Here is a 17,191-nt window from a genome sequence, read left to right on the forward strand (position 1 = left end):
GATGCATGCATCTGTACCTGCACTGCCACTCAGCCACATATGCAGATCAAAAACAATGCACAAGAAAAAACATAAAACACTTTGCTCCCCACAGAAAAAAAACCCCACATTGAACCCAGACACCACTGGGTGGTGAAACAAGAAAAAAATAAAACACACACCAGCTCCCACAGAAAAAAACAAATACATTGGCCCCTACAGAAAACAAACATTGGCCCCCAGAGGTAAAAATACAAACACATTGTCCTCCACAAGAACAAAAAAAGGGTGCGCAGTGTACGCCCTCACCAGAACTAGCACCAGGAGCACAAATGTCATAAACTCTGCCACCACTGGGGTCGGGATGGGAGTAGTATTAGTGGGAAGCAGGATGGGAGTAGTAATAGTAGTGGGACACATGGGACAGGATGGGAGTAGTAGTAGTGGGAAGCAGGGGGAAGCAGGGAGTAGTAGTAGTAATGGCAGAGCAGGTGCAGACTTGGAGTAGTAGTGTGGGGCAGGCTGGGAGTAGTAGTACAGAACAGGGGGCGGGACAGGAGTAATAGTGGAAAGTAGGGGGCAGGATGGGAGTGGTGGTGTGGAGCCAAGAGCAGGATGGGAGCAGTGGTGTGGAGCAGGGGGCCTGGTGGGAGTGGTGGTGCGGAGCAGGGGTCCGGATGGGAGTGGTGGTGTGGAGCAGTGGGAAGGATGGGAGTGGTGGTGTGGAGCAAGGGTCTGGATGGGAGTGGTGGTGTGGAGCAGGGGGCAGGATGGGAGTGGTGGTGTGGAGCAGGGGGAAGGATGGGAGTGGTGGTGTGGAGCAGGGGGCAGGATGGGAGTGGTGGTGTGGAGCAGGGGGCAGGATGGGAGTGGTGGCGTGGAGCAGGGGGAAGGATGGGAGTGGTGGTGCAGAGCAGGGGGCAGGATGGGAGTGGTGGTGCGGAGCAGGGGGCAGGATGGGAGTGCTGGCGTGGAGCTGGGGGAAGGATGGGAGTGGTGGTGTGGAGCAGGGGGCAGGATGGGAGTGGTGGTGTGGAGCAGGGGGCAGGATGGGAGTGGTGGTGTGGAGCAGGGGGAAGGATGGGAGTGGTGGTGTGGAGCAGGGGGAAGGATGGGAGTGGTGGTGTGGAGCAGGGGGAAGGATGGGAGTGGTGGTGTGAAGCAGGGGGCAGGATGGGAGTGGTGGTGTGTAGCAGGGGGCAGGATGGGAGTGGTGGTGTGGAGCAGGGGGCAGGATAGGAGTGAAAGAAGCTGAACAAGACTCACCTCCACTCCAGGGTCATCTCAGCTCATCGACGTCGTTCTCTCTCCGCGCTGACATCCAGAGTGTGTTGGGAAAGCCGCTGCCATCTGTGTCCCGGGCCGCTCCTCTCAGTCCCAAGAACAGCTGCACACACCCCGTCCTCTGCAGCCCCAACAGGATTAGATGGCCTAAAGAAAGAGAGGCCTGACGGCAGGCAACGGGGGCTAAGGGAGGGGGACACTGCACATAGAGGAGCTTCCAGTTTGCGTCTGTGCATGTGTAGGAGGCTAGAGACGGGCTGAGGAGGGGCTGGAGGCAGGGCCATCAGTGTTCACGGCCCGGGCCTCGCAAAGGCTTATGAGAGGAGCTGCTGCAGCTGGGCATGCGCAGCAGCTCCCCCGTCAGGCAACAGTGTTACTAAGCTTCTTCACTATGCGCAGAAGCTGGGACTGCCGGCGTAGAGAAGACCGCGGGAAGGGGGGACAAACTGTTGAAGGGTGGGCCGTGCTGCTGCGCAGTTCAGCTGCTCGTGGCAGCGCTACGGGGGAGAGCCGGAGGGGCTGTCAGTCATTGAAGGGTGAGGGATGGGCTGTGCGGCCGCCAGCCACCATGGGGACTGGCCCAGCGGGAACTGGCCCGGCGTCCCGGTAGCCCAATCCGCCCCTGCCCTCTACACATCCTCCTGCAGCACGGCAGCTCAGTCTACACTCTGCTCAGGGCAGCCCGACAGTCAGTGAGTTAACCCCTTTAGCACAGGACCACCCATTAGCAAGTGCCGTATCATAAACGCAATGGGCTGTCTGTCTGTTTAATTTATTCAGCCATTCAGTAGGGAGCAGTGACAAAGGTCGGGGACACTCACTAATCAGAGCTGCAGACTCCCTCCTGCCCCACCCCCACCCTGAGCTGTATCAGTTAGCTGACTTGGAAGACATGACAAGCAGGCACTACAGGGTCCAAGCAAAAGAAGAAAGCTGCCCTGGCCAATCGCTGCTGCCTCCATTCTGTGTCTTACAAAGTAGCACTGCATTTCTCTCTAATTGGTTGTCTCCTTAAATGACATCTCCTATTGCACTCATTTGTTTGAGCTCATTCACAAGCAGCAAGCAGAGACAACCAATCAGAGAATAGGCTCCGCCTCCTCAGCCAGTCAGCAGCATGTTCCCATCCCGGGAGTAGGCGGCAGCAACACTGACAAGTGCAGATCTGTGTTTGTGATGAGAGGAGCTGTGTAGTGAGAGTGTGAGAAGACTGAGCAGTGAGCTGCAGTCAGCACACTAGTTATAATATTCAGTCACACTGTGTCCTGCTGAAATTGCAGAGCTGCTGAATACTAAGCAGTTGGGTAGCAGAAGAGTCCTATACAGTAATCACAATTATAATGGGAGGTGAGTAACTCTGTCAATTGAACAGCTTTGATGCTGCTTAAAATTGAATGAATGGTGGTTGTTTTACAGTGTTTATAGAACCCATTCATTGAAATCTGAATACTCTGAGATCAGTGCAGCACTTATCACCTACTGTGCTGTGAAAGTGTTTGGGGAGTTCCAGCCCTGAGTAATGCAGCATTACTCTCTGGGCCTGATTCAGACCCGGTCGCTCTGAATCAGGGCCGGGTTTTTTTTTTTTTAGAACGGCCTCCTGGCCACTCGCATAGCTGTGGGTGACCACCCACAGCTACAGCGAGCGGCCATGATGATTGTCAAGACCATTGCGATCATCGTGCTTGCGACGAGACCCTTGTGGTAAGGTCTCGTGGCCGCAAGCCCCAGAGAGAATTCGGCTCTAACAGAGCTGGAATCTCTCCACTGACATCACTCGTGATGTCAGTGGGGCCGCCCCCAAACGACAGGCGCCTCCGTTTGGGCAGCCACCCCCCCGGCCCACCCACCAAAGGGGGCGAGCTGTCACTCAACATCGACAGCTTGCCCCCTTTGGTGCGAGACCCGTAGTGACGGAGTGCCCGTCACTATCCGGGTCCTTTGGTAAATCCGACTGCATAGCAGTCCCCATAGAAACCTATGGGGGCTTCTCAGCGGTAGGAAAATGGAGGTATTACTACATATACAGTAATAGAGTTATCTGCTGTGGTACCTCCATTTTATACCCTGGGGATCCTTTAGGCATGTTTTTGGCCAATACCCTGCAAATATTTTTTTATAAATATGTCAGTTTTAGTGCTTCCTGTCAAACCTGCAGTGTAAGAGGGCATTTTATTAAAATATTTATTGCGGAAGATCTTTCATTTGTACCTTAACTGAAAAAGTTGAGCCCCGTTTAATTACTTTAAATTGTACTTACGTGATTCAGAGTACTGAGAAGCATCTGTATAGGTGATAGCAGTGTGCCTTGTTAAAAAGTAGGATCAATTTTGTTCTTTCCTTTCTGACATGTAAATAAAAGCTTTACCCTTATAGACGGAATTGGTATGTAATGCCGGCTGTCGGGATGCCTCCTGTCACAATACCGATAGCGGCATCCCGATGGCTGGAATCCCGACATGGGTCGGGTAAGTATACTTACCCTCCCACCCTAACCCCCTCCCTTCCTGTAGCCTAACCCTCCGTTACTTCCTGAACCTAAGTCCCCCTCCTTCATGCCTAAACCTAACCCTCCCCCTCAAAAAAAACCTAATGCTAACCCTGCTAACTGCCCTAAACCTAACCCCCCCGCGGCTAACAGGATGGGCGCCCCAGACTTAACTCGTATGGGCACGTTTCCTCCTGGATTCCAGCGTTGGGATTAAGATAGGTGTCGGTATTTTGATGCCTATCTTAACTCCCTTGTCGGGATTTCAGCGTCGGCATATAGACATGTGTTACTAGTGTTTTGGACCCATCATTCGCTGAGTCAATAGCTATTGTGCCCAACATTGCAGGTGTCTTCTCTCCTCTTTCTTCCACCCACCTTCCCATCTTTCACCCCCTCTTCCCCATCTCTCTCTCTGCCCCGATTTTATCTCATTTGCACCCTGCTTCTTCCTCTTTCCATATCTCTCACCCCCCATATTTTTGCCACTTATATCACCGGTCTCACTCTATGCCCCCCCCTCTACCGCTTGTTCTCTTCCCCCCCATCTTTTCACCTTTCAGTTTCTCTCTACCATCTACTACTCTTTTTGCCCCCTGTTACCCTGCCTTTTGCTATGTCCCTCCCACTCTTGTACCTATTATCCCCACTTTTTTTCTCTCTCACCCCCTTGTCCGCTTCCGCAGCACCAGAGGGGAAGTTGCTCTACTGTGAGTGGGGAGTGTGCAATGGGTCTAATGGTTTATATGAAGCTTAGCATATCACATAACATTTTTTTTATATATTTCATTGGCTGTGTAAACCACCCTCACATTAGACAAACAATGCTGGCACATTTTTTGTCACACACAATTTTCTACAGCACCATGCTAGTACAAAAGACAAGGTCACAGGCTTGTGTTTGCCGCCCAGGCTGAAAGTGGTCAGCCAGCCCCTTCCTTGAGGCCCCAAATGAAAGAGGTGAATAGTTTAAACAGGATGTAGTCGGCATCCCAGTGAGCGGCATGCCGACGGTCTTGATACCGGCACCAGTATCCCGACTGTTGGCATGCCAAAGGTAAATATCCGGGTGCAGGGGGAGGGTAGCGTTAGCTAGCCGGGTTTAGAGTTAGACATTAGGGGGAGGGTTAGGGTTAGGCACTGGGGAGGCAGGGTTAGGATTAGGGTGTGGGGAAGGGGAGGTTAGGTTTAGGCACTGGGGGGAGGGCTAGGGTTAGGCACCGGGGAGGGAGGGTTAGGGTAGGGGTTAAAAAGTACATACCTTAGCATCCTATGGGTGTCAGTATTCAGGCTGTCGGGATGCCGCTGTCGGTATTACGATCAGCAGTATTCCGACAGCCAGGATATCATACCCAACCCATTTAAACACCACATTGGTAAATGTTATTTCATTTTACATTTTTGTACAATTTTTATCCTGTAGGCCTATACTGTGCTGCCTATGTTAATGTAAGTGTTTAGATGGCCTTGTACTGCTAGCAGCTGTGTTTATGCCATGTTGTTTTATAAATATGTTTTTCTATATTATTTTGTTCCTTGCTATATAGCACAAATACTGATTCAGTGTTAGAACTTATGCGCTATAGCCAGGGGCGGATTGACCATAGACCTCACAGGGAGTTTTCCCGGTGGGACGGACAGTTTTGGGGCCACTGTAAACAAATTATTTTTCTGATTTTTAAAAAAAAATGTTTAAATGTGAGTCGGCCCTGGCATATTAATGGTTGAAACTGATATGATTTGTTCATGGTGGCTGACCCCTCCCCAGGAACCATCCACCTATGGCTGTGCTTCGCAGATCAGTCCACCCCTTCCTGATCCATTGCTCACCCTCCCTTGGTTACCTGCTATTGGCGTCAGGTGTTGGAAAGTAGGCATGTGAAGTGAGCAGCACAGACAGTGTCTCAAAGCCGGGGTCACACATTTACCCTGACTGCCTATCGATCTAGTCTGCGGATGCTGGAATTGGCGGCTGCTGCCCCTCCCAGTCGCTGTGGCAGAGGTCACCCGTCACTTCCGCTCCCCTGCCTGCAGACCCCCAGAGGTCATCTTCTCCTTCATCACCGGGCATGAGTTAGCCAGCAGTGGACACCAAGCAATGCCTGCCACTGGATGAATTCCGGAGTGTGCACGCAACTGGGGGGCTACTGTCTGGGACACTGCTGGGAGGTTACCCATCTGGTTGTCTGTGAGGGCTGCAGCATCTTTCATTGCATTGTATTACAGGCCCCTGAAAGTATGCCAGGGCATATAGCCAGGCAGAATTAAAGAAATTAAAATGGGCGCTGTAGTTTGAATCAGAATTAAATGTGTAGTCTGGATGCAGCTCAACCAAAAAAAGAAGTGGCTACTCTCTAGAAATATGTAGATACAAATAAAACAAAGTATTTGGGAGTGCAAAATTAATCAATCAAAAGGATATATTTAATTAATAGCAAATATTTAAATTATGTCAATATAATCGTATAATTAATAAAGCTAAAAACAGTCTAAGCATCAGGTAATACTATGTCAGCAGCAATAATGTCCCACATGCTGTGTCTGGTACTTTTGTATATTTAAAGTCTATCTATCTATCTATCTATCTATCTACTTATTTTTATCTTACAAGTTGTAAACATGTTTCTTCCTTTCTTTTTTTGTTAGTGGACGACCACTGTCAAAGGCTACAGTGACACAACCTCCACCATCAGTGTCGCCCCTATCCACCACTGCCACCCTTGCAGAACTCCTCGATGGGCTTAGGGTGGCAGTGGAGAGACAGACTGCAGCCATTTAGTCAATACATGGCACAATCCAGACCAGCATGTGGGAGAGAACTTCCATTCTAAGGGAAATTCACCAAGATCTAAGGGAGATAAAAAAAAGACTACTTGACCCAAGTGCAAGCTGACAAGAGGTGGACATGTGCCCTGCCCAGCCAGGAACCAACTCTGGGCAGGGGCGGATCTAGACTTTTCTTTTATGGGGGGGGGGCGTTTTATTGTTTAATACCGACTCCTCCCTTCTCCAGTCCCAACTCCTCCCCTCTCCAGCCCCGACTCGTCCATCACATAAATAAATGTATTTAAAATGCATTTGCTTTATTTTAGATAAAACACTAAATATATACCCACACATCTGTATACTCCTGCTATATACCCTCACAGATACTTGTGTACTTTACGGACTCATTGCAGAGAGAACCCAAGTGTCCTACACTCCTTATTATTATCAGTCATGGTAATGTCTAAATCCCCTTCATGGAGAGGACCCTAATGTCATCAGCCAGTGTCCAGCGTCATTCCCAGTGTCCAGCATCATTCCCTACCATCCAAGTGGGCATAGAGGGGGAATATAACCTTGTGGAGAGTGTAGCGAGCCACCGAGTTCGAAGCATGGCGAGCGCAGCGATCCCGCAGGGGGACAACTTACTTCTTTAGGTGGGGACAACTTTTGGTACTTGTGTACATAATGTACACAAGTACCATTTAAACATTCATTGGGTTCTCTTTGCAATGAGTCCGTAAAGTACACAAGTACCCCCGCACATCTTTATACCCTTGCTATTTACCAGCACACCTGTATATTCCTGATTATATATCAGCACATCTGTATATCCCTGCTATATATCCGCACACCTGTATACTCCTGTTATACACCTGCACACCTGTATACTCCTACTATATATCCTCACATCTGTATATCCCTTCTATATACCTGCATCTTTTACATACAAACGAGGTCAGGGGCTTAAAAAAAAAAAGACCTGGGTCCTGTAGGACACACTCCTTTTGGGCAGAGTGTGCTGGATCCAGAACGAAGCAGTTGGAGCAATCATCACAGTGAGGCCATGTTCACCCTTCCACCTGCCCAATAGCAGTGCGGCCGCAGTCGTAATTTTGCTGCTATTGTCGGCACTTTGTCATCACATTTATTTCCCATCACGGCTCCTGCTATGCGGCAGGTGAGATCCTCTGGCTGATTTCCCTGTCCCTTGTTGAAGCGGGTGATAGATTAATAAATGCTAACTATTTTTCTTTTTAAGTAGCCTAGCATTTGAGTCTCAGCTGGTAACAGGACTGTTCAAAAGCACCTGAAATTAATTTCACATTATCCAAATCCCTAATGACTCTGGGGGGTATATTTACTAAAGTGAGAGTTTTTAGAAGTGGACTTGTTTCCCATAGCAACCAATCAGATTCTACTTAACATTTAACTAGCACCTTCTAGAAGATAATAGCTAGAATCTGGTTGCTATGGGCAACATCTCCACTTCTAAAAACTCTCACTTTAGTAAATATACTCCTAGGAGTCTAGGCAGCCTCTTGCAGTTCACTTTAACTTTCCATGTCATCACTTTTTCCCACTTCGACCACTGTTTATAACTCATTTAATTCAATTTATTCTATGTCACAATTATGCGTAGATATGTGTAATTATAGGAAACAGTCAGGTGATGTGCTGCCGAGAAGAGCAACAGCATATTTTTATTAGGTCACGATTAGAAGGTGCTCGCCATTTGCACAAGTTCTAGTAAGGGGTTGGAATTTGGACCACCCATTACCAAATGTCTAGTTTCGCCAATGGTTATAAACCTTGTTATCTAGTATGATTGCTTATGAATACTTCTACAAGGGTACAAGGGGACCCTTCCAGTACATCACTAGCCCTGCCATTATTACAAATAAAGGAACTTTTTATTTTATATTTGCAAAGCTTTTTTTTCTTAACAAAGCTCTCTCATTTGTATTTACCTCCACACATATAATATATATAAATATGTATATTTGTATGCATGTGCATCTGTGTGTGTACAGTATTATAAGAGCACAGTCGTGCCCTTATATTAAGGCTGCATCTAAAAAAACTGATTTCTCCATAGAGAATTCCGGAGGGGGGGGGGGTAGGGTGTTCAAGGGGCTACATCTCAAAAGCTATTGGAGATATGGATCTGAAATTTGGTATGACTGGGTAGAACTGTCACTGGGTGCTGCATGCCAAGTTTCTTGGCATAAACATAAAAAATGAGGATTTGGAAGTAATCTAAAGCTCCAACTGTGACTTTTTTCTGACATTCTCAATAAAGGTGCATACACACACAATGATTCTATGAACGATTATCGATAACAATATCGTTTATCGTTCAATCGTTGAAAAAATCGTTCACTTTCTGAGTTAAAACGATGAACGATTATCGTTCATGCGCGATCATGTTTGTAATTCAGTCAGACTGACCAACTCAACGACTTCCAGTAAGGGAATATGCAAAAATCGTTTGTAGTTCAAAAAAATCGTTCATTACATTTAGTAAATGAACGATTTTAGTAAACGATTTTTGTTCATTTTTCCCTTGAAAAAATTAACGAAAATCGTTTACTAAAATCGTTCATTTACTAAATCGTTGTGTGCGTATGCAGCTTTAGGAACACTTTTCTGCTGTAGTCTATGGGTTTTTTTTGGGAAGGCAAAATTCAGAGTAGGGGTGGAATTTAGACTTGGGGTTTGTTTTATTAGGTAGCTATTGTGCCAGGGTACGTGCTTTTGGGATTCAAGTAAATTAGAAAGTTACAGTTTTTAAACTATTACCTCAAGAATGCGCCATTGTAGAGATAGGACTTTTCAACTTGTTGCAAAGTCGCAGTAGGAGCCTCCAGCAGGTGTAACAACTGTGGTTTCACTTGGGTGCACAAAGATGGACGTTGTTTGCGGGCTTTAGCGGTGGTGGGCTCGGGGGAAAGCTGGCGTTAGCTGCAGCGGGAGCCGGCGGAAAGGCGCGTGGGGGAGTAGCGGGCGTTAGCTGCGGCCAGAACCCGGGGACAGTAGCGGTCTTTAGCGGCGGCCGTGCGGGCGGCAGTGCGGATGACGGTGGGGCCGGCGTTAGGACCCAGGGGAGGTAGCAGCACACAGAATGCAGGCTCGGATCTGGTAGATCCATAATACCTGCTTCTGTGTTTAATTAAAAAAAAAATGGCGTGGCCCCGCCCCCCAGAAAACAACCAGCACCGGGCTTTGGAGCCCCAGTACTGGTTGTGCTAAATAAGGGGACAAACGACGTATTTAGCACAACCAGCACCAGGCTTTTCAGAACCAGTCCTGGTTGCCAAAATACGGGGCACAAATGACGTAGGGGTCCCCCGTATTTAGCGCAACCAGCACAGAGCCCTGAGCCGGTTCTGGAAATACATGGGGAAAAAATGCGTAGGGTCCCCTTGTATTTACCAGAATCAGCACCGGACTCCTTCTAGCGGGGGGGGGGGGGGTAATGCCCTTTCACCGGGCCCCCAAGCCACAGCATCACCCCTGACCGCTAGTCAGCCCAGGTCAGGGATCCCTGGGGAGTTGGGGACCCCCCCAATAAAGGCTGATAGCCCGGGGCTATCCCCAGCACCCCTGGGCGGTGGGTGCTGTGTTGATTATGTAAAGTGTGGTGCATATGAAAATATAAATATTGCCTTTTGCTGTGGAACTACAGTTCCCAGCAAGCCTCCCCCGCATACTGGTACTTGGAGAACTACAAGTATCAGCATGTGGGGGGCTTGCTGGTACTTTTAGTTCCACAGCAAGAGCAATATTAAAAAAATACACAACACACCGTAGAAAAGTCCAATTTTATTAAAACATACATGCATACACTATCTCACATACTCACCTAGTATCCCTGAAGCCAATCTGTCCTCCAGTAGGTAATCCAATGGGGAGTAACTTAATAAAAATTCCATACTCACCTCCTCCTATGTGTGGATCCGGTCCTCTTCACACAATCCAGGGTCTTGGCAAATAAAAAAAAACCAGATACCCGAACACTACTACCCGAATGACAGCTCCGCCCGGGATTTCAGTACAGAAATCCCGTTGCGGAGCGCTCATTGGCTGAGAGAGGCGAACTTTCCGCTTCTCAGCCAATGAGCTATTCTCACCATTGACTTCAATGGTGAGAACCGAGCGTGCCCTTTTCAAAAATGGAGCCACTTTTGAAATTCAAAGATGGCCGCAGCGAGCCTATCACGGCTCGCGATGTCATCGCCCCGTCCCCTCGGCTGGCTTAAATATAGCCAGCGAGAGGCCCCGTCCATTCAGTCGTCGGCCGGGGAGCTGGAGAGACCAGCTGAAGCATGAAGAGGCCGCGGAAGCCCTGGATGGGTGGCGGCTGCACAAAAGAGCTTAATCTCCGCTGCGCTCCAGGAGAAGATGCCGTAGAAGTCCTGGGGGAGCGGCAGCCATGTAAAAGAGCTTACAGGCTGCTGCCCCACAGGTGAAGGTGCGGTATAATAAAATACTGTAAAAAACTGTCTGTTTGTTTTATTTTAATATTTCTTTTGCAGGGGTACTATAGGTGCCAGCAGGCCCTTAATGCCCCACCTGCTGGTATTTGTGGTTCTCCAAGTACCAGTATGCGGGGATGCCTGCTGGGACCTGTAGTACTACGGCAAAGACAATATTTATATTTTCATATGCACCACACAACACAATCAACCCAGCACCCACCGCCCAGGGGTGCTGGGGATAGCCCCAGGCTATCAGCCTGGGGTGCCCTGGAGAGGGGAACCCCTTTATTGGGGGGGGCCCCAGCTCCCCAGGGAACCCTGGCCTGGGCTGAATAGTGGTCAGGGGTGATGCTGCAGCTGCGGGTCCCGGTGAAAGGGCTCCACTGGCTGTGGCATCACCCCCCCCCCGCTAGAAGGAGTCCGGTGCTGGTTCTGGTAAATACAGGGGGACCCTACGCTATTTTCCCGCCTGTATTTCCAGAATCAGGACCGGCTCAGAGCCCTGTGCTGGTTGCACTAAATACGGGGGACCCCTACGTCATTTGTCCCACGTATATTGGCAACCAGGACTGGTTCTGAAAAGCCTGGTGCTGGTTGTGCTTAATACGGGGGATCCCTACATCGTTTGTCCCCTGTATTTAGCACAACCAGTACTGGGGCTCCAAAGCCCGATGCTTTGGAGCCCCAGTACTGTCTTCTAGGGGTGGGGCTATGCCTTTTTTTTGTACACATTAAATTTTTAACAGATGCGTAAATGGATCTCACTGTTGCATTCGTCCATCTGTGACTTATGAATTGATTTTCTTAGGTGCATACACACTACCAGTGAGCCCTCTGTCACCCACTGATGCCCCCTTTGCACTGCACTGCTGCCACTGCTCTGCACCACCTCTGCTGCCGCTACCCCACATGCCTACAGCCATCTCGCACTCTGCACCTCTCAAACCAACCTCCTGTGTGCTGTCCCCTCTTCCACCTGTGTTAGTGTACCATTTTGTTGCCCTTCTTCCCTGCAGGTGGCCCGGTTTGCACATCCAAACCCTGATAGTTAATACAATTTTAAAAAGCTATGAAATTCCATAGACAAAAAACCTTACGGTTTCACATGTCCCATTAAGGCTGCTTAGACATAATCTGAAAATTCACAAAACCTATTGATTTTCTGCCACTTAAACTTCAAAAAGCAATGAAATTACGATCATTAAGGCTGACGCCTTAATGGACATGTTCCTTGCGCAATACAGATATGGTATGCCATCACACCCTGTGGTTAACTGAAGATTCAGCATTCTCACATAATGAAATTCTGTCACTCACAAAATGGTGGAGCTGCTAATTCACTGAATTATATCACAATTCCACCCCCCCCTCCTACAATCCCCATCTTACCCCCCTCCTCCCCCACTGAGGTCAAAGCAGAAAATAGAGCTGCATATGATAAAAGGTGGTGTGGATGGGGGGCGGAGACACAGCAGCGTGGATAGGTGAGACACAGGCTTGTATAAGGCCTCTTTTTTTTTTCACTCCCACACATACTAATTATTCCCCCCCCTATTATCCAATTTTCCATTTTTTACCCCTCTCTTCAAGTTTGGGGGACAGCGATGTGGATTGTTCATCTCTATTCATGACATGAATCCAGATCCTCCAGATGGTAAAGACAGATTGGTGCGTATAAGGGACGTCCACCTAGCACCCACAATAGGAGACACACACCAACATTAGATTTGCTCCTCAACAGATTAGTGTGATGGGTAGGAAGAGACAGAGTAGTGCAGGTGGGGGGAGGACGGAGTTGCACAGTTGGGGAGGACAGAGTGGTGCAGATGTAGGAAGAAAGAGTGCCACAGAGGAAAGGAAGACAGCGGCGTGGCTTAGGGGAAGGCAGTGGTGCTGAAGGAAACGGAGTGGCACGGATGTATGGCAGTGCAGATAGAGTAAGATAGATTGGTGCGGATGAGAGAACACAGACTACCATAGTTCGGAGACCACACAGCAGTAGGGATTGGGGAAGACAGATTGTTGTGGATGGGGAGGAAGACAGTGGTGCGGGTGGTGGGGGAAGACAGAGTTGCATGGTTGCAGGACAAGAGTAGTGCAGATGGAGGAAGAAAGAGTGCCACAGATGAGAGAAAGACAGCAACGTGGCTGTGGAGAAGGCACGGATACAGGGCGGTGCGGCTGGGGAAAACCATTGGTGCGGATGAGGGAACACAGACTATCACAGTTGGGAGATCATACAGCAGTAGGGATTGGGGAATATATAGCAGCATGGAGGCATATAGGAGAAGAAAGTGTACATGCATAGACAGAGTATGATAGTTTTAAATATAAGGGAGCTGAACGTGTAGTCTAAATGAGATAAATGTATGCAGTGAGAAGGATGTTGGAAGCCAGAGAGATTGTTTTGGTGATCAAATGGGAAGATTGTGGGCACTGAGTGGGATGTGGGAGCCACATAACTGCTCAAACCTCAGTTGCATAGACTGCATGTGTGTATTCCAATGAGCACACAATTCTGTGAATTAGCAGCTCCACCATTTTGTGAGTGACAGCAATCTCATTCTGTGAGAGTACTGAATCTGCAGTTAACCACAGGGTGTGATGGCATACCATATCTGTATTGCGCAAGAAACACGTCCATTAAGGCGTCACCCTTAATGATCGTAATTCATTGCTCTTTGAAGTTTGAGTGGCAGAAAATCAATAGGTTTTGTGAATTTTCATATCATGTCTAAGCAGCCTTAATGGGACATGTGAAATCCTAACACTACTTAGTAAATAGACTCCTAAGCATCTATTCTGATCTCTTTTTCTTTTTTATCTCAGGATTTTAATATATATTAAGATTATCGCTAAAGTCTCTGGGCCTGATTCAGCGCTCGCAAGCGGGTCGATGGTCCTCGACATCGCATGCGCCGACGTGCGCATGCGCGAGACCCGTACTGCGATGGCAGCTCCATCGCAACGGGTCTCGCTACAAGACGGGGCAGCTGTCGATGTTGATTGACAGCTCGCCCCGTTTTGTAGGTGGGGATGGGCGTGACAGACGGCTCTCTGATTGGCTGAGAGCCATGACAGACGGCTCTCTCAGCCAATCAGCGTTAAGCCTGCTCCAAACAAAACCTCGCGACTCGACAGAGGGGTCGCGAGGTTTTGCCTCATGTCAGGGATCCCCGAAATTCGGGTGGGTTCGGATCTCTGAGATCCGAACCCGCTCATCTCTAAAAAAAGTCTGGATTTTAGAGGACACCATTGCGCAGAGTGTGGACATTTGTACTGATATATATATATATATAAAATCATTTTTAAAGGTTTAATCTAGTAATTAATTAATTACTCAATTGTCAATGCGTAAATAAAAACAGCAGCACGTTCCAAACTGGGATCAATGCAGGCATCCCAAAGCAATAAAACAAACAGCAGAATAATACCTGATAAGGAACTGCACTTCAAAGCTCAAAACAACACCTCTTATATGCAGATATAATAAAGATCTGAAGACATGCTATATTTAAAAAAAAAATAAAGATAAAAAATGTATTTAATAATGTAGAAAGTCAATATACAAATAATGGGCAGCACAGACGGTGTAATGGTTAGCATTACAGCCTCACAGCACTGAGGTCGTTGATTTGATACCCACTACGGCCCTAACTGTGTGGAGTTTGTATATTCTCCCTGTTCTTCCGTTGGTTTCCTCAGGGTGTTCCGGTGTCCTCCCACACTCCAAAAATATATAATGGTAAGTTAATTGGCTCCTAACAAAAATTACCCCTAGTGCGTTTGTGTGTGCATGTGATACGGAATATAGATTGTAAGCTCCACTGGGGCAGGGACTGATGTGAATGGCCGAATATTCTCTGTAAAGTGCTGCGGAATATGTGTGCGCTATATAAATAGCTGGTAATAAATAAATAATCACACTAATCAAATATACATATGTATCATACAAATACATGCAAATGTCAGGAATTGAATATATCTATATCATATGAAAAACACCCCTGTTGCAGACAAAAAATGTTCCTATGATTAGATTTGCAATCGTAACAAATTCAGATAAACTATAATCAAAAAGTGGAGCTTCAATATAATAATGTTATTTTTATAAGGTGCATCTCACACAAGTGTCTCTCATAGTATACAGAAGGACCAATTAAATCAGTCCCAATAAAAAGTGTATCCGGTAGTAATAATACAGTCTGTTTCAGGGCACAATTAGAGTGGATGACTAGTTAGCAGAATTTCTTCCAGCTGAATGACACACTCCTCTGTCTGGCACATACATAGTGGTGGCCACGTGACACAGACTGGTGAGCTCACTGAGCTGTATTCCCTCAAGTTCTGCTCCAGCACCAGTGTGCATGTAAAAGTGAGTAAGGCTGTATCTGTTATCTTTCAATAAACCTACACCACTGGTTGAGTAACTGGGCTGTTCATAGTTTGAGCCGGGATGCGGTCAAAATGCAGACGGCCAGGATGCCGTCTGACTAAATCCCGGCGTCTAAATCCCGACACAGGACTAATGACCGGGTCGAAATCCCAACGCCCATCTAGATCCCGAGGCTAGAATCTAGACAGATGGCTTCCCAAGTGAAGGTAAGCTGGGCACTGTTAGCGCTTAGCCACGGGGCCACACCCGGGAGGACTTAGGGTTAGGCACCACCCCTGGAGGGGATGGTTAGGGTACTTACCAGCCCCAGTCGGGATCTTCAGCATTCGGACCTGCAGCGTTGGTATTTAGTCAGACGGCTTCCCAGCCATCGGCATTTCATACCCAACACGTTTGAGCCACCTGCTGGTGTTTGCCTATATAACTGTGCAATATCAACACATGCACATGCATCATGTCCAACAACAACAAGCCCCAACTGTGGCAATTAAAAGGAGAGGGTTGAGGTGGTGATGTTATATACACACAGGGTAATAGGATGCTCCAGGAGCAATCACAAACAGCGGGACAACCCAGCTGCTGCAACGATGTCCAATAGACGCCAACAGCAATACTCAGTCTACAAAGGAGCAACCAAAGAATTGCAGCAATAAGTGACTATGGGGCCTATTCATTAAATCTAAAAATTTGATGGAGATAATTAGGTTTAGAACTCGCATGGAGTTCTACCTAATTATAGGTGGAATTCATCATTCCACCTCTCCATAAGTATCTATTCCGAAAAGCTGTCATTTTTGCGATGACAGCTTTTTCGGGAAATAGATACTTTTCCCTGCCTACACTACCTTATCGCATCTGGAAACAGTGCTGCGCATGCGCTGTTACATCTGTAAAACCAGGGCATGCGCAGCACTGCCTACAGATGCGTTAAGTTTGTGTACCCCCCCGACTGTCCCCACCCCCCTCCCCCCCCCCAGACTTACCTGTCCGCGCAGCAGCCTCCGGCTCCGTCCTGCTGGTCTGTCATGTGGTTTCCCAGCAGACCACATGACAGATTAGAAAAAAAAAAAATAATTATTATTTTTCTAATCTTTCTTGTGCTCTGCTGGGGAGCACACATGTCCGACCAGCCTCCGGAGCCTGAGGACGGAGCAGAGCGCCGGAGGGACTCGTCGGGGGACCTGTACACGTGGATACAGGTAAGTCGATTCTGCTATTCGCCACCTCACAGTGGCAAATAGTAACTGCATCAAATTCCGAAAATTCATAATTTTCGGAATTTGATGAATACCACAATTTCCACATCCCCATACTAATGTATGGGGAGTGTGGAAATTAACGCAGGGGAACTTAGCAAGGAGATATCTGTGATATCTCCTGTGCTAAGTCTGTTCATGAATACCAAAATAACGTTATTTAAGGAAAATGTCCTTAAAAACTTTATTTTAGTGTTGATGAATAGGCCCCTCTAAAATGAGTACGCAAAAGTGCCCAGGTAGTTCCTCTGCCCAGTTTCACCTCCTCAAGCAGAGATTGTATCCTCTTTGATAAAGCCCCTGCTGATGGAGACTTTTATACACCATTTCCGTAGCTGGGGTGTTGTTAGACATGAGAGGGGGTTTCTAATTATGTTCAAGCTCCAAGAAGTACTTATTAAGATGCCTGGCCGCCTTTCATCTACACACAGTCTAAGCAGCCATTTTGTGGTCTGAACCAGTGTTCATGAGAATTTAGCCTGTGAACTAACTAGAGAGCAGTTGTGTCACAGAGGCTGTGGTATGTTATGTTGGCAGTCAT

The sequence above is a fragment of the Taudactylus pleione genome, unplaced genomic scaffold (genome assembly GCF_031769625.1).
Source record: "Taudactylus pleione unplaced genomic scaffold, aTauple2 ptg000156l, whole genome shotgun sequence".
Taxonomy (NCBI): domain Eukaryota; kingdom Metazoa; phylum Chordata; class Amphibia; order Anura; family Myobatrachidae; genus Taudactylus; species Taudactylus pleione.